The sequence below is a fragment of the Paramisgurnus dabryanus genome, chromosome 9 (assembly GCF_030506205.2).
Source record: "Paramisgurnus dabryanus chromosome 9, PD_genome_1.1, whole genome shotgun sequence".
Classification (NCBI taxonomy): Eukaryota; Metazoa; Chordata; class Actinopteri; order Cypriniformes; family Cobitidae; genus Paramisgurnus; species Paramisgurnus dabryanus.
This window is the reverse complement of record NC_133345.1, coordinates 5979908-5996807: the sequence shown is the minus strand read 5'-3', so window position 1 is coordinate 5996807 and position 16900 is coordinate 5979908. Positions and strand designations below refer to the sequence as shown.

At 48.2% G+C, this 16900-nt stretch overlaps 43 non-coding genes and 26 pseudogenes across 43 annotated transcripts; all 69 read left to right on the top strand.

The window, feature by feature from the left end:
* The first annotated feature begins 109 nt into the window (after positions 1-109).
* On the top strand, positions 110-228 carry LOC135725368 (5S ribosomal RNA; annotated as a pseudogene).
* Positions 229-353: 125 nt separating this feature from the next.
* Positions 354-472, top strand: LOC135722339 (5S ribosomal RNA). Its single transcript, XR_010522075.1, has one exon. It is a non-coding gene; the product is annotated as a 5S ribosomal RNA (ribosomal RNA).
* A 124-nt stretch (positions 473-596) lies between these two features.
* On the top strand, positions 597-715 carry LOC135722338 (5S ribosomal RNA). Its single transcript, XR_010522074.1, has one exon. It is a non-coding gene; the product is annotated as a 5S ribosomal RNA (ribosomal RNA).
* Positions 716-841: 126 nt separating this feature from the next.
* Positions 842-960, top strand: LOC135725198 (5S ribosomal RNA). Its single transcript, XR_010524843.1, has one exon. It is a non-coding gene; the product is annotated as a 5S ribosomal RNA (ribosomal RNA).
* Positions 961-1085: 125 nt separating this feature from the next.
* On the top strand, positions 1086-1204 carry LOC135723994 (5S ribosomal RNA). The gene has a single exon (XR_010523671.1). It is a non-coding gene; the product is annotated as a 5S ribosomal RNA (ribosomal RNA).
* A 126-nt stretch (positions 1205-1330) lies between these two features.
* LOC135726821 (5S ribosomal RNA) lies at positions 1331-1449 on the top strand (annotated as a pseudogene).
* Positions 1450-1574: 125 nt separating this feature from the next.
* LOC135722337 (5S ribosomal RNA) lies at positions 1575-1693 on the top strand. The gene has a single exon (XR_010522073.1). It is a non-coding gene; the product is annotated as a 5S ribosomal RNA (ribosomal RNA).
* Positions 1694-1819: 126 nt separating this feature from the next.
* Positions 1820-1938, top strand: LOC135724757 (5S ribosomal RNA). Its single transcript, XR_010524416.1, has one exon. It is a non-coding gene; the product is annotated as a 5S ribosomal RNA (ribosomal RNA).
* A 120-nt stretch (positions 1939-2058) lies between these two features.
* On the top strand, positions 2059-2177 carry LOC135725367 (5S ribosomal RNA; annotated as a pseudogene).
* Positions 2178-2302: 125 nt separating this feature from the next.
* Positions 2303-2421, top strand: LOC135764258 (5S ribosomal RNA; annotated as a pseudogene).
* Positions 2422-2546: 125 nt separating this feature from the next.
* Positions 2547-2665, top strand: LOC135762203 (5S ribosomal RNA; annotated as a pseudogene).
* Positions 2666-2790: 125 nt separating this feature from the next.
* LOC135763058 (5S ribosomal RNA) lies at positions 2791-2909 on the top strand. The gene has a single exon (XR_012337486.1). It is a non-coding gene; the product is annotated as a 5S ribosomal RNA (ribosomal RNA).
* Positions 2910-3034: 125 nt separating this feature from the next.
* LOC135764257 (5S ribosomal RNA) lies at positions 3035-3153 on the top strand. Its single transcript, XR_010539808.1, has one exon. It is a non-coding gene; the product is annotated as a 5S ribosomal RNA (ribosomal RNA).
* A 125-nt stretch (positions 3154-3278) lies between these two features.
* On the top strand, positions 3279-3397 carry LOC135763669 (5S ribosomal RNA). The gene has a single exon (XR_012337485.1). It is a non-coding gene; the product is annotated as a 5S ribosomal RNA (ribosomal RNA).
* Positions 3398-3523: 126 nt separating this feature from the next.
* Positions 3524-3642, top strand: LOC135764256 (5S ribosomal RNA). The gene has a single exon (XR_010539807.2). It is a non-coding gene; the product is annotated as a 5S ribosomal RNA (ribosomal RNA).
* Positions 3643-3762: 120 nt separating this feature from the next.
* Positions 3763-3881, top strand: LOC135764255 (5S ribosomal RNA; annotated as a pseudogene).
* Positions 3882-4006: 125 nt separating this feature from the next.
* Positions 4007-4125, top strand: LOC135764254 (5S ribosomal RNA; annotated as a pseudogene).
* Positions 4126-4251: 126 nt separating this feature from the next.
* Positions 4252-4370, top strand: LOC135763340 (5S ribosomal RNA; annotated as a pseudogene).
* A 120-nt stretch (positions 4371-4490) lies between these two features.
* On the top strand, positions 4491-4609 carry LOC135763057 (5S ribosomal RNA; annotated as a pseudogene).
* Positions 4610-4734: 125 nt separating this feature from the next.
* On the top strand, positions 4735-4853 carry LOC135762065 (5S ribosomal RNA). Its single transcript, XR_010538631.2, has one exon. It is a non-coding gene; the product is annotated as a 5S ribosomal RNA (ribosomal RNA).
* A 125-nt stretch (positions 4854-4978) lies between these two features.
* Positions 4979-5097, top strand: LOC135763920 (5S ribosomal RNA). Its single transcript, XR_012337550.1, has one exon. It is a non-coding gene; the product is annotated as a 5S ribosomal RNA (ribosomal RNA).
* Positions 5098-5223: 126 nt separating this feature from the next.
* LOC135764253 (5S ribosomal RNA) lies at positions 5224-5342 on the top strand. Its single transcript, XR_010539803.1, has one exon. It is a non-coding gene; the product is annotated as a 5S ribosomal RNA (ribosomal RNA).
* Positions 5343-5467: 125 nt separating this feature from the next.
* On the top strand, positions 5468-5586 carry LOC135762536 (5S ribosomal RNA). The gene has a single exon (XR_010539089.2). It is a non-coding gene; the product is annotated as a 5S ribosomal RNA (ribosomal RNA).
* A 126-nt stretch (positions 5587-5712) lies between these two features.
* Positions 5713-5831, top strand: LOC135763673 (5S ribosomal RNA). The gene has a single exon (XR_012337590.1). It is a non-coding gene; the product is annotated as a 5S ribosomal RNA (ribosomal RNA).
* A 125-nt stretch (positions 5832-5956) lies between these two features.
* LOC135763332 (5S ribosomal RNA) lies at positions 5957-6075 on the top strand (annotated as a pseudogene).
* Positions 6076-6200: 125 nt separating this feature from the next.
* Positions 6201-6319, top strand: LOC135763215 (5S ribosomal RNA). Its single transcript, XR_012337556.1, has one exon. It is a non-coding gene; the product is annotated as a 5S ribosomal RNA (ribosomal RNA).
* Positions 6320-6444: 125 nt separating this feature from the next.
* LOC135764252 (5S ribosomal RNA) lies at positions 6445-6563 on the top strand (annotated as a pseudogene).
* Positions 6564-6689: 126 nt separating this feature from the next.
* LOC135722328 (5S ribosomal RNA) lies at positions 6690-6808 on the top strand. The gene has a single exon (XR_010522065.1). It is a non-coding gene; the product is annotated as a 5S ribosomal RNA (ribosomal RNA).
* A 125-nt stretch (positions 6809-6933) lies between these two features.
* LOC135723923 (5S ribosomal RNA) lies at positions 6934-7052 on the top strand. The gene has a single exon (XR_010523602.1). It is a non-coding gene; the product is annotated as a 5S ribosomal RNA (ribosomal RNA).
* A 120-nt stretch (positions 7053-7172) lies between these two features.
* LOC135726543 (5S ribosomal RNA) lies at positions 7173-7291 on the top strand (annotated as a pseudogene).
* A 125-nt stretch (positions 7292-7416) lies between these two features.
* Positions 7417-7535, top strand: LOC135724218 (5S ribosomal RNA). The gene has a single exon (XR_010523888.1). It is a non-coding gene; the product is annotated as a 5S ribosomal RNA (ribosomal RNA).
* Positions 7536-7661: 126 nt separating this feature from the next.
* LOC135723497 (5S ribosomal RNA) lies at positions 7662-7780 on the top strand. Its single transcript, XR_010523201.1, has one exon. It is a non-coding gene; the product is annotated as a 5S ribosomal RNA (ribosomal RNA).
* A 125-nt stretch (positions 7781-7905) lies between these two features.
* On the top strand, positions 7906-8024 carry LOC135723404 (5S ribosomal RNA). The gene has a single exon (XR_010523110.1). It is a non-coding gene; the product is annotated as a 5S ribosomal RNA (ribosomal RNA).
* Positions 8025-8150: 126 nt separating this feature from the next.
* On the top strand, positions 8151-8269 carry LOC135724060 (5S ribosomal RNA). Its single transcript, XR_010523734.1, has one exon. It is a non-coding gene; the product is annotated as a 5S ribosomal RNA (ribosomal RNA).
* Positions 8270-8394: 125 nt separating this feature from the next.
* On the top strand, positions 8395-8513 carry LOC135725364 (5S ribosomal RNA; annotated as a pseudogene).
* Positions 8514-8638: 125 nt separating this feature from the next.
* On the top strand, positions 8639-8757 carry LOC135722327 (5S ribosomal RNA). Its single transcript, XR_010522064.1, has one exon. It is a non-coding gene; the product is annotated as a 5S ribosomal RNA (ribosomal RNA).
* Positions 8758-8882: 125 nt separating this feature from the next.
* LOC135726297 (5S ribosomal RNA) lies at positions 8883-9001 on the top strand (annotated as a pseudogene).
* Positions 9002-9127: 126 nt separating this feature from the next.
* Positions 9128-9246, top strand: LOC135722326 (5S ribosomal RNA). The gene has a single exon (XR_010522063.1). It is a non-coding gene; the product is annotated as a 5S ribosomal RNA (ribosomal RNA).
* A 125-nt stretch (positions 9247-9371) lies between these two features.
* On the top strand, positions 9372-9490 carry LOC135723921 (5S ribosomal RNA). Its single transcript, XR_010523601.1, has one exon. It is a non-coding gene; the product is annotated as a 5S ribosomal RNA (ribosomal RNA).
* Positions 9491-9610: 120 nt separating this feature from the next.
* Positions 9611-9729, top strand: LOC135726848 (5S ribosomal RNA; annotated as a pseudogene).
* A 125-nt stretch (positions 9730-9854) lies between these two features.
* On the top strand, positions 9855-9973 carry LOC135763557 (5S ribosomal RNA). The gene has a single exon (XR_012337555.1). It is a non-coding gene; the product is annotated as a 5S ribosomal RNA (ribosomal RNA).
* Positions 9974-10099: 126 nt separating this feature from the next.
* LOC135763331 (5S ribosomal RNA) lies at positions 10100-10218 on the top strand. The gene has a single exon (XR_012337629.1). It is a non-coding gene; the product is annotated as a 5S ribosomal RNA (ribosomal RNA).
* A 120-nt stretch (positions 10219-10338) lies between these two features.
* Positions 10339-10457, top strand: LOC135763214 (5S ribosomal RNA; annotated as a pseudogene).
* Positions 10458-10582: 125 nt separating this feature from the next.
* On the top strand, positions 10583-10701 carry LOC135762929 (5S ribosomal RNA). The gene has a single exon (XR_010539465.2). It is a non-coding gene; the product is annotated as a 5S ribosomal RNA (ribosomal RNA).
* Positions 10702-10826: 125 nt separating this feature from the next.
* On the top strand, positions 10827-10945 carry LOC135764244 (5S ribosomal RNA; annotated as a pseudogene).
* Positions 10946-11071: 126 nt separating this feature from the next.
* LOC135723919 (5S ribosomal RNA) lies at positions 11072-11190 on the top strand. Its single transcript, XR_010523599.1, has one exon. It is a non-coding gene; the product is annotated as a 5S ribosomal RNA (ribosomal RNA).
* A 120-nt stretch (positions 11191-11310) lies between these two features.
* Positions 11311-11429, top strand: LOC135722324 (5S ribosomal RNA). The gene has a single exon (XR_010522061.1). It is a non-coding gene; the product is annotated as a 5S ribosomal RNA (ribosomal RNA).
* A 127-nt stretch (positions 11430-11556) lies between these two features.
* Positions 11557-11675, top strand: LOC135726001 (5S ribosomal RNA; annotated as a pseudogene).
* Positions 11676-11800: 125 nt separating this feature from the next.
* On the top strand, positions 11801-11919 carry LOC135725362 (5S ribosomal RNA; annotated as a pseudogene).
* Positions 11920-12044: 125 nt separating this feature from the next.
* LOC135723611 (5S ribosomal RNA) lies at positions 12045-12163 on the top strand. The gene has a single exon (XR_010523306.1). It is a non-coding gene; the product is annotated as a 5S ribosomal RNA (ribosomal RNA).
* Positions 12164-12288: 125 nt separating this feature from the next.
* LOC135726782 (5S ribosomal RNA) lies at positions 12289-12407 on the top strand (annotated as a pseudogene).
* A 126-nt stretch (positions 12408-12533) lies between these two features.
* LOC135722323 (5S ribosomal RNA) lies at positions 12534-12652 on the top strand. The gene has a single exon (XR_010522060.1). It is a non-coding gene; the product is annotated as a 5S ribosomal RNA (ribosomal RNA).
* Positions 12653-12777: 125 nt separating this feature from the next.
* On the top strand, positions 12778-12896 carry LOC135723918 (5S ribosomal RNA). The gene has a single exon (XR_010523598.1). It is a non-coding gene; the product is annotated as a 5S ribosomal RNA (ribosomal RNA).
* A 120-nt stretch (positions 12897-13016) lies between these two features.
* LOC135726716 (5S ribosomal RNA) lies at positions 13017-13135 on the top strand (annotated as a pseudogene).
* A 125-nt stretch (positions 13136-13260) lies between these two features.
* LOC135722322 (5S ribosomal RNA) lies at positions 13261-13379 on the top strand. The gene has a single exon (XR_010522059.1). It is a non-coding gene; the product is annotated as a 5S ribosomal RNA (ribosomal RNA).
* Positions 13380-13504: 125 nt separating this feature from the next.
* Positions 13505-13623, top strand: LOC135722321 (5S ribosomal RNA). Its single transcript, XR_010522058.1, has one exon. It is a non-coding gene; the product is annotated as a 5S ribosomal RNA (ribosomal RNA).
* Positions 13624-13748: 125 nt separating this feature from the next.
* On the top strand, positions 13749-13867 carry LOC135725197 (5S ribosomal RNA). The gene has a single exon (XR_010524842.1). It is a non-coding gene; the product is annotated as a 5S ribosomal RNA (ribosomal RNA).
* A 125-nt stretch (positions 13868-13992) lies between these two features.
* On the top strand, positions 13993-14111 carry LOC135723917 (5S ribosomal RNA). The gene has a single exon (XR_010523597.1). It is a non-coding gene; the product is annotated as a 5S ribosomal RNA (ribosomal RNA).
* A 120-nt stretch (positions 14112-14231) lies between these two features.
* On the top strand, positions 14232-14350 carry LOC135725361 (5S ribosomal RNA; annotated as a pseudogene).
* Positions 14351-14475: 125 nt separating this feature from the next.
* On the top strand, positions 14476-14594 carry LOC135722320 (5S ribosomal RNA). Its single transcript, XR_010522057.1, has one exon. It is a non-coding gene; the product is annotated as a 5S ribosomal RNA (ribosomal RNA).
* A 125-nt stretch (positions 14595-14719) lies between these two features.
* LOC135726295 (5S ribosomal RNA) lies at positions 14720-14838 on the top strand (annotated as a pseudogene).
* A 126-nt stretch (positions 14839-14964) lies between these two features.
* On the top strand, positions 14965-15083 carry LOC135722318 (5S ribosomal RNA). The gene has a single exon (XR_010522055.1). It is a non-coding gene; the product is annotated as a 5S ribosomal RNA (ribosomal RNA).
* Positions 15084-15208: 125 nt separating this feature from the next.
* On the top strand, positions 15209-15327 carry LOC135722316 (5S ribosomal RNA). The gene has a single exon (XR_010522054.1). It is a non-coding gene; the product is annotated as a 5S ribosomal RNA (ribosomal RNA).
* A 126-nt stretch (positions 15328-15453) lies between these two features.
* Positions 15454-15572, top strand: LOC135723494 (5S ribosomal RNA). The gene has a single exon (XR_010523198.1). It is a non-coding gene; the product is annotated as a 5S ribosomal RNA (ribosomal RNA).
* Positions 15573-15698: 126 nt separating this feature from the next.
* LOC135726118 (5S ribosomal RNA) lies at positions 15699-15817 on the top strand (annotated as a pseudogene).
* A 120-nt stretch (positions 15818-15937) lies between these two features.
* On the top strand, positions 15938-16056 carry LOC135725693 (5S ribosomal RNA; annotated as a pseudogene).
* A 125-nt stretch (positions 16057-16181) lies between these two features.
* On the top strand, positions 16182-16300 carry LOC135725529 (5S ribosomal RNA; annotated as a pseudogene).
* A 125-nt stretch (positions 16301-16425) lies between these two features.
* LOC135722315 (5S ribosomal RNA) lies at positions 16426-16544 on the top strand. The gene has a single exon (XR_010522053.1). It is a non-coding gene; the product is annotated as a 5S ribosomal RNA (ribosomal RNA).
* A 125-nt stretch (positions 16545-16669) lies between these two features.
* LOC135723493 (5S ribosomal RNA) lies at positions 16670-16788 on the top strand. The gene has a single exon (XR_010523197.1). It is a non-coding gene; the product is annotated as a 5S ribosomal RNA (ribosomal RNA).
* The last annotated feature ends 112 nt before the right edge of the window (positions 16789-16900 follow it).

Below are 16900 nucleotides of genomic sequence, written 5' to 3'. Positions count from 1 at the left end.
AATTTTTTATGTCATTTTTCCCATGAATGCGTCCTTTCTGTAAGCGTTCTCCCATGGCATGCCGTTGCCACATTAGTTTTGAAGTGTCTCTCGAATCAAGTCCGCACTCGCTTACGGCCACACCACCCTGAGCACGCCCGCTCTCGTCTGATCTCGGAAGCCAAGCAGGGTCGGGCCTGGTTAGTACTTGGATGGGAGATTGCCTGGGAATACCAGGTGCTGTAAGCATTTAATTAATTAAATATTTATTTATGTCATTTATTCCCATGAATGCGTTCTTTCTGTAAGCGTTCACTGATGTCATGGCGTTGCCACATAAGTCTTGAAGTGTCTGTCGATTCGAGTCGGCACTCGCTTACGGCCACACCACCCTGAGCACGCCCGCTCTCGTCTGATCTCGGAAGCCAAGCAGGGTCGGGCCTGGTTAGTACTTGGATGGGAGACCGCCTGGGAATACCAGGTGCTGTAAGCATTTAATTATTAAATATTTATTTATGTCATATTTTCCCATGAATGCGTCCTTTCTGTAAGCGTTCTCCCATGGCATGGCGTTGCCACATTAGTTTTGAAGTGTCTCTCGAATCGAGTCTGCACTCGCTTACGGCCACACCACCCTGAGCACGCCCGCTCTCGTCTGATCTCGGAAGCCAAGCAGGGTCGGGCCTGGTTAGTACTTGGATGGGAGACCGCCTGGGAATACCAGGTGCTGTAAGCATTTAATTAATTAATAATTTTTTTTATGTCATTTTTTCCCATGAATGCGTCCTTTCTGCAACCATTTACCGATGTCATTGCGTTGCCACATTAGCCTTGAAGTGTCTCTCGAATCGAGTCAGCACTCGCTTACGGCCACACCACCCTGAGCACGCCCGCTCTCGTCTGATCTCGGAAGCCAAGCAGGGTCGGGCCTGGTTAGTACTTGGATGGGAGAACGCCTGGGAATACCAGGTGCTGTAAGCATTTATAATAATAAATTATTTTTTATGTCATTTTTTCCCATGAATGCGACCTTTCTGTAAGCGTTCACTGATGTCATGGCATTGCCACATAAGTCTTGAAGTGTCTATCGAAGCGAGTCAGCACTCGCTTACGGCCACACCACCCTGAGCACGCCCGCTCTCGTCTGATCTCGGAAGCCAAGCAGGGTCGGGCCTGGTTAGTACTTGGATGGCAGACCGCCTGGGAATACCAGGTGCTGTAAGCATTTAATTAATTAATTATTTTTTTTATGTCATTTTTTCCCATGAATGCGTCCTTTCTGTAACCATTTACCGATGTCATTGCGTTGCCACATTAGCCTTGAAGTGTCTCTCGAATCGAGTCAGCACTCGCTTACGGCCACACCACCCTGAGCACGCCCGCTCTCGTCTGATCTCGTACGCCAAGCAGGGTCGGGCCTGGTTTGTACTTGGATGGGAGACCTCCTGGCAATACCAGGTGCTGTAAGCATTTAATTAATTAATTATTTTTTTATGTCATTTTTTCCCATGAATGCGATCTTTCTGTAAGCGTTCACTGATGTCATGGCGTTGCCACATAAGTCTTGAAGTGTCTATCGAAGCGAGTCAGCACTCGCTTACGGCCACACCACCCTGAGCACGCCCGCTCTCGTCTGATCTCGGAAGCCAAGCAGGGTCGGGCCTGGTTAGTACTTGGATGGGAGACCGCCTGGGAATACCAGGTGCTGTAAGCATTTAATTAATTAATTATTTTTTTTATATCATTTTTTCCCATGAATGCGTCCTTTCTGTAACCATTTACCGATGTCATTGCGTTGCCACATTAGCCTTGAAGTGTCTCTCGAATCGAGTCAGCACTCGTTTACGGCCACACCACCCTGAGCACGCCCGCTCTCGTCTGATCTCGGAAGCCAAGCAGGGTCGGGCCTGGTTAGTACTTGGATGGGAGACCGCCTGGGAATACCTGGTGCTGTAAGAATTTAATTAATTAATTTTTTATGTCATTTTTCCCATGAATGCGTCCTTTCTGTAAGCGTTCTCCCATGGCATGCCGTTGCCACATTAGTTTTGAAGTGTCTCTCGAATCAAGTCCGCACTCGCTTACGGCCACACCACCCTGAGCACGCCCGCTCTCGTCTGATCTCGGAAGCCAAGCAGGGTCGGGCCTGGTTAGTACTTGGATGGGAGATTGCCTGGGAATACCAGGTGCTGTAAGCATTTAATTAATTAAATATTTATTTATGTCATTTTTTCCCATGAATGCGTCCTTTCTGTAAGCGTTCTCCCATGGCATGGCGTTGCCACATTAGTTTTGAAGTGTCTCTCGAATCAAGTCAGCACTCGCTTACGGCCACGCCACCCTGAGCACGCCCGCTCTCGTCTGATCTCGTAAGCCAAGCAGGGTCGGGCCTGGTTAGTACTTGGATGGGAGACCGCCTGGGAATACCAGGTGCTGTAAGCATTTAATTAATTAATTATTTTTTTATGTCATTTTTTCCCATGAATGCGATCTTTCTGTAAGCGTTCACTGATGTCATGGCGTTGCCACATAAGTCTTGAAGTGTCTATCGAAGCGAGTCAGCACTCGTTTACGGCCACACCACCCTAAGCACGCCCGCTCTCGTCTGATCTCGGAAGCCAAGCAGGGTCGGGCCTGGTTGGTACTTGGATGGGAGACCGCCTAGGAATACCAGGTGCTGTAAGCATTTAATTAATTAATAATTTTTTTATGTCATTTTTTCCCATGAATGCGTCCTTTCTGTAACCATTTACCGATGTCATTGCGTTGCCACATTAGCCTTGAAGTGTCTCTCGAATCGAGTCAGCACTCGCTTACGGCCACACCACCCTGAGCACGCCCGCTCTCGTCTGATCTCGGAAGCCAAGCAGGGTCGGGCCTGGTTAGTACTTGGATGGGAGACCGCCTGGGAATACCAGGTGCTGTAAGCATTTAATTAATTAATTATTTTTTTATGTCATTTTTTCCCATGAATGCGATCTTTCTGTAAGCGTTCACTGATGTCATGTCGTTGCCACATAAGTCTTGAAGTGTCTATCGAAGCGAGTCAGCACTCGCTTACGGCCACACCACCCTGAGCACGCCCGCTCTCGTCTGATCTCGGAAGCCAAGCAGGGTCGGGCCTGGTTAGTACTTGGATGGGAGACCGCCTGGGAATACCAGGTGCTGTAAGCATTTAATTAATTAAATATTTATTTATGTCATATTTTCCCATGAATGCGTCCTTTCTGTAACCATTTACCGATGTCATTGCGTTGCCACATTAGCCTTGAAGTGTCTCTCGAATCGAGTCAGCACTCGCTTACGGCCACACCACCCTGAGCACGCCCGCTCTCGTCTGATCTCGGAAGCCAAGCAGGGTCGGGCCTGGTTAGTACTTGGATGGGAGACCGCCTGGGAATACCAGGTGCTGTAAGCAATTAATTAATTAATTATTTTTTTTATGTCATTTTTTCCCATGAATGCGTCCTTTCTGTAACCATTTACCGATGTCATTGCGTTGCCACATTAGCCTTGAAGTGTCTCTCGAATCGAGTCAGCACTCGTTTACGGCCACACCACCCTGAGCACGCCCGCTCTCGTCTGATCTCGGAAGCCAAGCAGGGTCGGGCCTGGTTAGTACTTGGATGGGAGACCGCCTGGGAATACCTGGTGCTGTAAGAATTAAATTAATTAATTATTTATGTCATTTTTCCCATGAATGCGTCCTTTCTGTAAGCGTTCTCCCATGGCATGGCGTTGCCACATTAGTTTTGAAGTGTCTCTCGAATCAAGTCAGCACTCGCTTACGACCACGCCATGCTGAGCACGCCCGCTCTCGTCTGATCTCGTAAGCCAAGCAGGGTCGGGCCTGGTTAGTACTTGGATGGGAGACCGCCTGAGAATACCAGGTGCTCTAAGCATTTAATTAATTAATTATTTTTTTATGTCATTTTTTCCCATGAATGCGATCTTTCTGTAAGCGTTCACTGATGTCATGGCGTTGCCACATAAGTCTTGAAGTGTCTATCGAAGCGAGTCAGCACTCGCTTACGGCCACACCACCCTGAGCACGCCCGCTCTCGTCTGATCTCGGAAGCCAAGCAGGGTCGGGCCTGGTTAGTACTTGGATGGGAGACTGCCTGGCAATACCAGGTGCTGTAAGCATTTAATTAATTAATTATTTTTTTTATGTCATTTTTTCCCATGAATGCGTCCTTTCTGTAACCATTTACCGATGTCATTGCGTTGCCACATTAGCCTTGAAGTGTCTCTCGAATCGAGTCAGCACTCGTTTACGGCCACACCACCCTGAGCACGCCCGCTCTCGTCTCATCTCGGAAGCCAAGCAGGGTCGGGCCTGGTTAGTACTTGGATGGGAGACCGCCTGGGAATACCTGGTGCTGTAAGAATTTAATTAATTAATTTTTTATGTCATTTTTCCCATGAATGCGTCCTTTCTGTAAGCGTTCTCCCATGGCATGCCGTTGCCACATTAGTTTTGAAGTGTCTCTCGAATCAAGTCCGCACTCGCTTACGGCCACACCACCCTGAGCACGCCCGCTCTCGTCTGATCTCGGAAGCCAAGCAGGGTCGGGCCTGGTTAGTACTTGGATGGGAGATTGCCTGGGAATACCAGGTGCTGTAAGCATTTAATTAATTAAATATTTATTTATGTCATTTTTTCCCATGAATGCGTTCTTTCTGTAAGCGTTCACTGATGTCATGGCGTTGCCACATAAGTCTTGAAGTGTCTGTCGATTCGAGTCGGCACTCGCTTACGGCCACACCACCCTGAGCACGCCCGCTCTCGTCTGATCTCGGAAGCCAAGCAGGGTCGGGCCTGGTTAGTACTTGGATGGGAGACCGCCTGGGAATACCAGGTGCTGTAAGCATTTAATTAATTAAATATTTATTTATGTCATATTTTCCCATGAATGCGTCCTTTCTGTAAGCGTTCTCCCATGGCATGGCGTTGCCACATTAGTTTTGAAGTGTCTCTCGAATCGAGTCTGCACTCGCTTACGGCCACACCTCCCTGAGCACGCCCGCTCTCGTCTGATCTCGGAAGCCAAGCAGGGTCGGGCCTGGTTAGTACTTGGATGGGAGACCGCCTGGGAATACCAGGTGCTGTAAGCATTTAATTAATTAATAATTTTTTTTATGTCATTTTTTCCCATGAATGCGTCCTTTCTGTAACCATTTACCGATGTCATTGCGTTGCCACATTAGCCTTGAAGTGTCTCTCGAATCGAGTCAGCACTCGCTTACGGCCACACCACCCTGAGCACGCCCGCTCTCGTCTGATCTCGGAAGCCAAGCAGGGTCGGGCCTGGTTAGTACTTGGATGGGAGACCGCCTGGGAATACCAGGTGCTGTAAGCATTTAATTAATTAATTATTTTTTTATGTCATTTTTTCCCATGAATGCGACCTTTCTGTAAGCGTTCACTGATGTCATGGCGTTGCCACATAAGTCTTGAAGTGTCTATCGAAGCGAGTCAGCACTCGCTTACGGCCACACCACCCTGAGCACGCCCGCTCTCGTCTGATCTCGGAAGCCAAGCAGGGTCGGGCCTGGTTAGTACTTGGATGGGAGACCGCCTGGGAATACCAGGTGCTGTAAGCATTTAATTAATTAATTATTTTTTTTATGTCATTTATTCCCATGAATGCGTCCTTTCTGTAACCATTTACCGATGTCATTGCGTTGCCACATTAGCCTTGAAGTGTCTCTCGAATCGAGTCAGCACTCGCTTACGGCCACACCACCCTGAGCACGCCCGTTCTCGTCTGATCTCGTAAGCCAAGCAGGGTCGGGCCTGGTTAGTACTTGGATGGGAGACCGCCTGGGAATACCAGGTGCTGTAAGCATTTAATTAATTAATTATTTTTTTATGTCATTTTTTCCCATGAATGCGTCCTTTCTGTAAGCGTTCTCCCATGGCATGCCGTTGCCACATTAGTTTTGAATTGTCTCTCGAATCAAGTCCGCACTCGCTTACGGCCACACCACCCTGAGCACGCCCGCTCTCGTCTGATCTCGGAAGCCAAGCAGGGTCGGGCCTGGTTAGTACTTGGATGGGAGATTGCCTGGGAATACCAGGTGCTGTAAGCATTTAATTAATTAAATATTTATTTATGTCATTTTTTCCCATGAATGCGTTCTTTCTGTAAGCGTTCACTGATGTCATGGCGTTGCCACATAAGTCTTGAAGTGTCTGTCGATTCGAGTCTGCACTCGTTTACGGCCACACCACCCTGAGCACGCCCGCTCTCGTCTGATCTCGGAAGCCAAGCAGGGTCGGGCCTGGTTAGTACTTGGATGGGAGACCGCCTGGGAATACCAGGTGCTGTAAGCATTTAATTAATTAAATATTTATTTATGTCATATTTTCCCATGAATGCGTCCTTTCTGTAAGCGTTCTCCCATGGCATGGCGTTGCCACATTAGTTTTGAAGTGTCTCTCGAATCGAGTCTGCACTCGCTTACGGCCACACCACCCTGAGCACGCCCGCTCTCGTCTCATCTCGGAAGCCAAGCAGGGTCGGTCCTGGTTAGTACTTGGATGGGAGACCGCCTGGGAATACCAGGTGCTGTAAGCATTTAATTAATTAATAATTTTTTTTATGTCATTTTTTCCCATGAATGCGTCCTTTCTGTAACCATTTACCGATGTCATTGCATTGCCACATTAGCCTTGAAGTGTCTCTCGAATCGAGTCAGCACTCGCTTACGGCCACACCACCCTGAGCACGCCCGCTCTCGTCTGATCTCGGAAGCCAAGCAGGGTCGGGCCTGGTTAGTACTTGGATGGGAGACCGCCTGGGAATACCAGGTGCTGTAAGCATTTAATTAATTAATTATTTTTTTATGTCATTTTTTCCCATGAATGCGATCTTTCTGTAAGCGTTCACTGATGTCATGGCGTTGCCACATAAGTCTTGAAGTGTCTTTCGAAGCGAGTCAGCACTCGCTTACGGCCACACCACCCTGAGCACGCCCGCTCTCGTCTGATCTCGGAAGCCAAGCAGGGTCGGGCCTGGTTAGTACTTGGATGGGAGACCGCCTGGGAATACCTGGTGCTGTAAGAATTAAATTAATTAATTATTTATGTCATTTTTCCCATGAATGCGTCCTTTCTGTAAGCGTTCTCCCATGGCATGGCGTTGCCACATTAGTTTTGAAGTGTTTCTCGAATCAAGTCAGCACTCGCTTACGGCCACGCCACCCTGAGCACGCCCGCTCTCGTCTGATCTCGTAAGCCAAGCAGGGTCGGGCCTGGTTAGTACTTGGATGGGAGACCGCCTGGGAATACCAGGTGCTCTAAGCATTTAATTAATTAATTATTTTTTTATGTCATTTTTTCCCATGAATGCGATCTTTCTGTAAGCGTTCACTGATGTCATGGCGTTGCCACATAAGTCTTGAAGTGTCTATCGAAGCGAGTCAGCACTCGTTTACGGCCACACCACCCTGAGCACGCCCGCTCTCGTCTGATCTCGGAAGCCAAGCAGGGTCGGGCCTGGTTAGTACTTGGATGGGAGACCGCCTAGGAATACCAGGTGCTGTAAGCATTTAATTAATTAATTATTTTTTTTATGTCATTTTTTCCCATGAATGCGTCCTTTCTGTAACCATTTACCGATGTCATTGCGTTGCCACATTAGCCTTGAAGTGTCTCTCGAATCAAGTCAGCACTCGTTTACGGCCACACCACCCTGAGCACGCCCGCTCTCGTCTGATCTCGGAAGCCAAGCAGGGTCGGGCCTGGTTAGTACTTGGATGGGAGACCGCCTGGGAATACCAGGTGCTGTAAGCATTTAATTAATTAATTATTATTTTATGTCATTTTTTCCCATGAATGCGACCTTTCTGTAAGCGTTCACTGATGTCATGGCGTTGCCACATAAGTCTTGAAGTGTCTATCGAAGCGAGTCAGCACTCGCTTACGGCCACACCACCCTGAGCACGCCCGCTCTCGTCTGATCTCGGAAGCCAAGCAGGGTCGGGCCTGGTTAGTACTTGGATGGGAGACCGCCTGGGAAAACCAGGTGCTGTAAGCATTTAATTAATTAATTATTTTTTTTATGTCATTTTTTCCCATGAATGCGTCCTTTCTGTAACCATTTACCGATGTCATTGCGTTGCCACATTAGCCTTGAAGTGTCTCTCGAATCGAGTCAGCACTCGCTTACGGCCACACCACCCTGAGCACGCCCGTTCTCGTCTGATCTCGTAAGCCAAGCAGGGTCGGGCCTGGTTAGTACTTGGATGGGAGACCGCCTGGGAATACCAGGTGCTGTAAGCATTTAATTAATTAATTATTTTTTTATGTCATTTTTTCCCATGAATGCGTCCTTTCTGTAAGCGTTCTCCCATGGCATGCCGTTGCCACATTAGTTTTGAAGTGTCTCTCGAATCAAGTCCGCACTCGCTTACGGCCACACCACCCTGAGCACGCCCGCTCTCGTCTGATCTCGGAAGCCAAGCAGGGTCGGGCCTGGTTAGTACTTGGATGGGAGATTGCCTGGGAATACCAGGTGCTGTAAGCATTTAATTAATTAAATATTTATTTATGTCATTTTTTCCCATGAATGCGTTCTTTCTGTAAGCGTTCACTGATGTCATGGCGTTGCCACATAAGTCTTGAAGTGTCTGTCGATTCGAGTCTGCACTCGCTTACGGCCACACCACCCTGAGCACGCCCGCTCTCGTCTGATCTCGGAAGCCAAGCAGGGTCGGGCCTGGTTAGTACTTGGATGGGAGACCGCCTGGGAATACCAGGTGCTGTAAGCATTTAATTAATTAAATATTTATTTATGTCATATTTTCCCATGAATGCGTCCTTTCTGTAAGCGTTCTCCCATGGCATGGCGTTGCCACATTAGTTTTGAAGTGTCTCTCGAATCGAGTCTGTACTCGCTTACGGCCACACCACCCTGAGCACGCCCGCTCTCGTCTCATCTCGGAAGCCAAGCAGGGTCGGTCCTGGTTAGTACTTGGATGGGAGACCGCCTGGGAATACCAGGTGCTGTAAGCATTTAATTAATTAATAATTTTTTTTATGTCATTTTTTCCCATGAATGCGTCCTTTCTGTAACCATTTACCGATGTCATTGCATTGCCACATTAGCCTTGAAGTGTCTCTCGAATCGAGTCAGCACTCGCTTACGGCCACACCACCCTGAGCACGCCCGCTCTCGTCTGATCTCGGAAGCCAAGCAGGGTCGGGCCTGGTTAGTACTTGGATGGGAGACCGCCTGGGAATACCAGGTGCTGTAAGCATTTAATTAATTAATTATTTTTTTATGTCATTTTTTCCCATGAATGCGATCTTTCTGTAAGCGTTCACTGATGTCATGGCGTTGCCACATAAGTCTTGAAGTGTCTTTCGAAGCGAGTCAGCACTCGCTTACGGCCACACCACCCTGAGCACGCCCGCTCTCGTCTGATCTCGGAAGCCAAGCAGGGTCGGGCCTGGTTAGTACTTGGATGGGAGACCGCCTGGGAATACCTGGTGCTGTAAGAATTAAATTAATTAATTATTTATGTCATTTTTCCCATGAATGCGTCCTTTCTGTAAGCGTTCTCCCATGGCATGGCGTTGCCACATTAGTTTTGAAGTGTCTCTCGAATCAAGTCAGCACTCGCTTACGGCCACGCCACCCTAAGCACGCCCGCTCTCGTCTGATCTCGTAAGCCAAGCAGGGTCGGGCCTGGTTAGTACTTGGATGGGAGACCGCCTGGGAATACCAGGTGCTCTAAGCATTTAATTAATTAATTATTTTTTTATGTCATTTTTTCCCATGAATGCGATCTTTCTGTAAGCGTTCACTGATGTCATGGCGTTGCCACATAAGTCTTGAAGTGTCTATCGAAGCAAGTCAGCACTCGTTTACGGCCACACCACCCTGAGCACGCCCGCTCTCGTCTGATCTCGGAAGCCAAGCAGGGTCGGGCCTGGTTAGTACTTGGATGGGAGACCGCCTGGGAATACCAGGTGCTGTAAGCATTTAATTAATTAATTATTTTTTTTATGTCATTTTTTCCCATGAATGCGTCCTTTCTGTAACCATTTACCGATGTCATTGCGTTGCCACATTAGCCTTGAAGTGTCTCTCGAATCGAGTCAGCACTCGTTTACGGCCACACCACCCTGAGCACGCCCGCTCTCGTCTGATCTCGGAAGCCAAGCAGGGTCGGGCCTGGTTAGTACTTGGATGGGAGACCGCCTGGGAATACCTGGTGCTGTAAGAATTTAATTAATTAATTTTTTATGTCATTTTTCCCATGAATGCGTCCTTTCTGTAAGCGTTCTCCCATGGCATGCCGTTGCCACATTAGTTTTGAAGTGTCTCTCGAATCAAGTCCGCACTCGCTTACGGCCACACCACCCTGAGCACGCCCGCTCTCGTCTGATCTCGGAAGCCAAGCAGGGTCGGGCCTGGTTAGTACTTGGATGGGAGATTGCCTGGGAATACCAGGTGCTGTAAGCATTTAATTAATTAAATATTTATTTATGTCATTTTTTCCCATGAATGCGTTCTTTCTGTAAGCGTTCACTGATGTCATGGCGTTGCCACATAAGTCTTGAAGTGTCTGTCGATTCGAGTCGGCACTCGCTTACGGCCACACCACCCTGAGCACGCCCGCTCTCGTCTGATCTCGGAAGCCAAGCAGGGTCGGGCCTGGTTAGTACTTGGATGGGAGACCGCCTGGGAATACCAGGTGCTGTAAGCATTTAATTAATTAAATATTTATTTATGTCATATTTTCCCATGAATGCGTCCTTTCTGTAAGCGTTCTCCCATGGCATGGCGTTGCCACATTAGTTTTGAAGTGTCTCTCGAATCAAGTCTGCACTCGCTTACGGCCACACCACCCTGAGCACGCCCGCTCTCGTCTCATCTCGGAAGCCAAGCAGGGTCGGTCCTGGTTAGTACTTGGATGGGAGACCGCCTGGGAATACCAGGTGCTGTAAGCATTTAATTTATTAATTATTTTTTTTATGTCATTTTTTCCCATGAATGCGATCTTTCTGTAAGCGTTCACTGATGTCATGGCGTTGCCACATAAGTCTTGAAGTGTCTTTCGAAGCGAGTCAGCACTCGCTTACGGCCACACCACCCTGAGCACGCCCGCTCTCGTCTGATCTCGGAAGCCAAGCAGGGTCGGGCCTGGTTAGTACTTGGATGGGAGACCGCCTGGGAATACCTGGTGCTGTAAGAATTAAATTAATTAATTATTTATGTCATTTTTCCCATGAATGCGTCCTTTCTGTAAGCGTTCTCCCATGGCATGGCGTTGCCACATTAGTTTTGAAGTGTCTCTCGAATCGAGTCTGCACTCGCTTACGGCCACACCACCCTGAGCACGCCCGCTCTCGTCTGATCTCGGAAGCCAAGCAGGGTCGGGCCTGGTTAGTACTTGGATGGGAGACCGCCTGGGAATACCAGGTGCTGTAAGCATTTAATTAATTAATTATTTTTTTTTATGTCATTTTTTCCCATGAATGCGTCCTTTCTGTAACCATTTACCGATGTCATTGCGTTGCCACATTAGCCTTGAAGTGTCTCTCGAATCGAGTCAGCACTCGCTTACGGCCACACAACCCTGAGCACGCCCGTTCTCGTCTGATCTCGTAAGCCAAGCAGGGTCGGGCCTGGTTAGTACTTGGATGGGAGACCGCCTGGGAATACCAGGTGCTGTAAGCATTTAATTAATTAATTATTTTTTTATGTCATTTTTTCCCATGAATGCGTCCTTTCTGTAAGCGTTCTCCCATGGCATGCCGTTGCCACATTAGTTTTGAAGTGTCTCTCGAATCAAGTCCGCACTCGCTTACGGCCACACCACCCTGAGCACGCCCGCTCTCGTCTGATCTCGGAAGCCAAGCAGGGTCGGGCCTGGTTAGTACTTGGATGGGAGATTGCCTGGGAATACCAGGTGCTGTAAGCATTTAATTAATTAAATATTTATTTATGTCATTTTTTCCCATGAATGCGTTCTTTCTGTAAGCGTTCACTGATGTCATGGCGTTGCCACATAAGTCTTGAAGTGTCTGTCGATTCGAGTCTGCACTCGCTTACGGCCACACCACCCTGAGCATGCCCGCTCTCGTCTGATCTCGGAAGCCAAGCAGGGTCGGGCCTGGTTAGTACTTGGATGGGAGACCGCCTGGGAATACCAGGTGCTGTAAGCATTTAATTAATTAAATATTTATTTATGTCATATTTTCCCATGAATGCGTCCTTTCTGTAAGCGTTCTCCCATGGCATGGCGTTGCCACATTAGTTTTGAAGTGTCTCTCGAATCGAGTCTGCACTCGCTTACGGCCACACCACCCTGAGCACGCCCGCTCTCGTCTCATCTCGGAAGCCAAGCAGGGTCGGTCCTGGTTAGTACTTGGATGGGAGTCCGCCTGGGAATACCAGGTGCTGTAAGCATTTAATTAATTAATAATTTTGTTTATGTCATTTTTTCCCATGAATGCGTCCTTTCTGTAACCATTTACCGATGTCATTGCATTGCCACATTAGCCTTGAAGTGTCTCTCGAATCGAGTCAGCACTCGCTTACGGCCACACCACCCTGAGCACGCCCGCTCTCGTCTGATCTCGGAAGCCAAGCAGGGTCGGGCCTGGTTAGTACTTGGATGGGAGACCGCCTGGGAATACCAGGTGCTGTAAGCATTTAATTAATTAATTATTTTTTTATGTCATTTTTTCCCATGAATGCGATCTTTCTGTAAGCGTTCACTGATGTCATGGCGTTGCCACATAAGTCTTGAAGTGTCTTTCGAAGCGAGTCAGCACTCGCTTACGGCCACACCACCCTGAGCACGCCCGCTCTCGTCTGATCTCGGAAGCCAAGCAGGGTCGGGCCTGGTTAGTACTTGGATGGGAGACCGCCTGGGAATACCTGGTGCTGTAAGAATTAAATTAATTAATTATTTATGTCATTTTTCCCATGAATGCGTCCTTTCTGTAAGCGTTCTCCCATGGCATGGCGTTGCCACATTAGTTTTGAAGTGTCTCTCGAATCAAGTCAGCACTCGCTTACGGCCACGCCACCCTGAGCACGCCCGCTCTCGTCTGATCTCGTAAGCCAAGCAGGGTCGGGCCTGGTTAGTACTTGGATGGGAGATTGCCTGGGAATACCAGGTGCTGTAAGCATTTAATTAATTAAATATTTATTTATGTCATTTATTCCCATGAATGCGTTCTTTCTGTAAGCGTTCACTGATGTCATGGCGTTGCCACATAAGTCTTGAAGTGTCTGTCGATTCGAGTCGGCACTCGCTTACGGCCACACCACCCTGAGCACGCCCGCTCTCGTCTGATCTCGGAAGCCAAGCAGGGTCGGGCCTGGTTAGTACTTGGATGGGAGACCGCCTGGGAATACCAGGTGCTGTAAGCATTTAATTAATTAAATATTTATTTATGTCATATTTTCCCATGAATGCGTCCTTTCTGTAAGCGTTCTCCCATGGCATGGCGTTGCCACGTTAGTTTTGAAGTGTCTCTCGAATCGAGTCTGCACTCGCTTACGGCCACACCACCCTGAGCACGCCCGCTCTCGTCTGATCTCGGAAGCCAAGCAGGGTCGGGCCTGGTTAGTACTTGGATGGGAGACCGCCTGGGAATACCAGGTGCTGTAAGCATTTAATTAATTAATAATTTTTTTATGTCATTTTTTCCCATGAATGCGTCCTTTCTGCAACCATTTACCGATGTCATTGCGTTGCCACATTAGCCTTGAAGTGTCTCTCGAATCGAGTCAGCACTCGCTTACGGCCACACCACCCTGAGCACGCCCGCTCTCGTCTGATCTCGGAAGCCAAGCAGGGTCGGGCCTGGTTAGTACTTGGATGGGAGAACGCCTGGGAATACCAGGTGCTGTAAGCATTTATAATAATAAATTATTTTTTATGTCATTTTTTCCCATGAATGCGACCTTTCTGTAAGCGTTCACTGATGTCATGGCGTTGCCACATAAGTCTTGAAGTGTCTATCGAAGCGAGTCAGCACTCGCTTACGGCCACACCACCCTGAGCACGCCCGCTCTCGTCTGATCTCGGAAGCCAAGCAGGGTCGGGCCTGGTTAGTACTTGGATGGGAGACCGCCTGGGAATACCTGGTGCTGTAAGAATTTAATTAATTAATTTTTTATGTCATTTTTCCCATGAATGCGTCCTTTCTGTAAGCGTTCTCCCATGGCATGCCGTTGCCACATTAGTTTTGAAGTGTCTCTCGAATCAAGTCCGCACTCGCTTACGGCCACACCACCCTGAGCACGCCCGCTCTCGTCTGATCTCGGAAGCCAAGCAGGGTCGGGCCTGGTTAGTACTTGGATGGGAGATTGCCTGGGAATACCAGGTGCTGTAAGCATTTAATTAATTAAATATTTATTTATGTCATTTTTTCCCATGAATGCGTTCTTTCTGTAAGCGTTCACTGATGTCATGGCGTTGCCACATAAGTCTTGAAGTGTCTGTCGATTCGAGTCTGCACTCGCTTACGGCCACACCACCCTGAGCACGCCCGCTCTCGTCTGATCTCGGAAGCCAAGCAGGGTCGGGCCTGGTTAGTACTTGGATGGGAGACCGCCTGGGAATACCAGGTGCTGTAAGCATTTAATTAATTAAATATTTATTTATGTCATATTTTCCCATGAATGCGTCCTTTCTGTAAGCGTTCTCCCATGGCATGGCGTTGCCACATTAGTTTTGAAGTGTCTCTCGAATCGAGTCTGCACTCGCTTACGGCCACACCACCCTGAGCACGCCCGCTCTCGTCTCATCTCGGAAGCCAAGCAGGGTCGGTCCTGGTTAGTACTTGGATGGGAGACCGCCTGGGAATACCAGGTGCTGTAAGCATTTAATTAATTAATAATTTTTTTTATGTCATTTTTTCCCATGAATGCGTCCTTTCTGTAACCATTTACCGATGTCATTGCATTGCCACATTAGCCTTGAAGTGTCTCTCGAATCGAGTCAGCACTCGCTTACGGCCACACCACCCTGAGCACGCCCGCTCTCGTCTGATCTCGGAAGCCAAGCAGGGTCGGGCCTGGTTAGTACTTGGATGGGAGACCGCCTGGGAATACCAGGTGCTGTAAGCATTTAATTAATTAATTATTTTTTTATGTCATTTTTTCCCATGAATGCGATCTTTCTGTAAGCGTTCACTGATGTCATGGCGTTGCCACATAAGTCTTGAAGTGTCTTTCGAAGCGAGTCAGCACTCGCTTACGGCCACACCACCCTGAGCACGCCCGCTCTCGTCTGATCTCGGAAGCCAAGCAGGGTCGGGCCTGGTTAGTACTTGGATGGGAGACCGCCTGGGAATACCAGGTGCTGTAAGCATTTAATTAATTAATTATTTTTTTTATGTCATTTTTTCCCATGAATGCGTCCTTTCTGTAACCATTTACCGATGTCATTGCGTTGCCACATTAGCCTTGAAGTGTCTCTCGAATCGAGTCAGCACTCGTTTACGGCCACACCACCCTGAGCACGCCCGCTCTCGTCTGATCTCGGAAGCCAAGCAGGGTCGGGCCTGGTTAGTACTTGGATGGGAGACCGCCTGGGAATACCAGGTGCTGTAAGCATTTAATTAATTAATTATTTTTTTTATGTCATTTTTTCCCATGAATGCGTCCTTTCTGTAACCATTTACCGATGTCATTGCGTTGCCACATTAGCCTTGAAGTGTCTCTCGAATCGAGTCAGCACTCGTTTACGGCCACAACACCCTGAGCACGCCCGCTCTCGTCTGATCTCGGAAGCCAAGCAGGGTCGGGCCTGGTTAGTACTTGGATGGGAGACCGCCTGGGAATACCTGGTGCTGTAAGAATTAAATTAATTAATTATTTATGTCATTTTTCCCATGAATGCGTCCTTTCTGTAAGCGTTCTCCCATGGCATGGCGTTGCCACATTAGTTTTGAAGTGTCTCTCGAATCAAGTCAGCACTCGCTTACGGCCACGCCACCCTGAGCACGCCCGCTCTCGTCTGATCTCGTAAGCCAAGCAGGGTCGGGCCTGGTTAGTACTTGGATGGGAGACCGCCTGGGAATACCAGGTGCTGTAAGCATTTAATTAATTAATTATTTTTTTATGTCATTTTTTCCCATGAATGCGATCTTTCTGTAAGCGTTCACTGATGTCATGGCGTTGCCACATAAGTCTTGAAGTGTCTATCGAAGCGAGTCAGCACTCGCTTACGGCCACACCACCCTAAGCACGCCCGCTCTCGTCTGATCTCGGAAGCCAAGCAGGGTCGGGCCTGGTTAGTACTTGGATGGGAGACCGCCTAGGAATACCAGGTGCTGTAAGCATTTAATTAATTAATTATTTTTTTATGTCATTTTTTCCCATGAATGCGTCCTTTCTGTAACCATTTACCGATGTCATTGCGTTGCCACATTAGCCTTGAAGTGTCTCTCGAATCGAGTCAGCACTCGCTTACGGCCACACCACCCTGAGCACGCCCGCTCTCGTCTGATCTCGGAAGCCAAGCAGGGTCGGGCCTGGTTAGTACTTGGATGGGAGACCGCCTGGGAATACCAGGTGCTGTAAGCATTTAATTAATTAATTATTTTTTTATGTCATTTTTTCCCATGAATGCGATCTTTCTGTAAGCGTTCACTGATGTCATGTCGTTGCCACATAAGTCTTGAAGTGTCTATCGAAGCGAGTCAGCACTCGTTTACGGCCACACCACCCTGAGCACGCCCGCTCTCGTCTGATCTCGGAAGCCAAGCAGGGTCGGGCCTGGTTAGTACTTGGATGGGAGACCGCCTGGGAATACCAGGTGCTGTAAGCATTTAATTAATTAAATATTTATTTATGTCATATTTTCCCATGAATGCGTCCTTTCTGTAACCATTTACCGATGTCATTGCGTTGCCACATTAGCCTTGAAGTGTCTCTCGAAT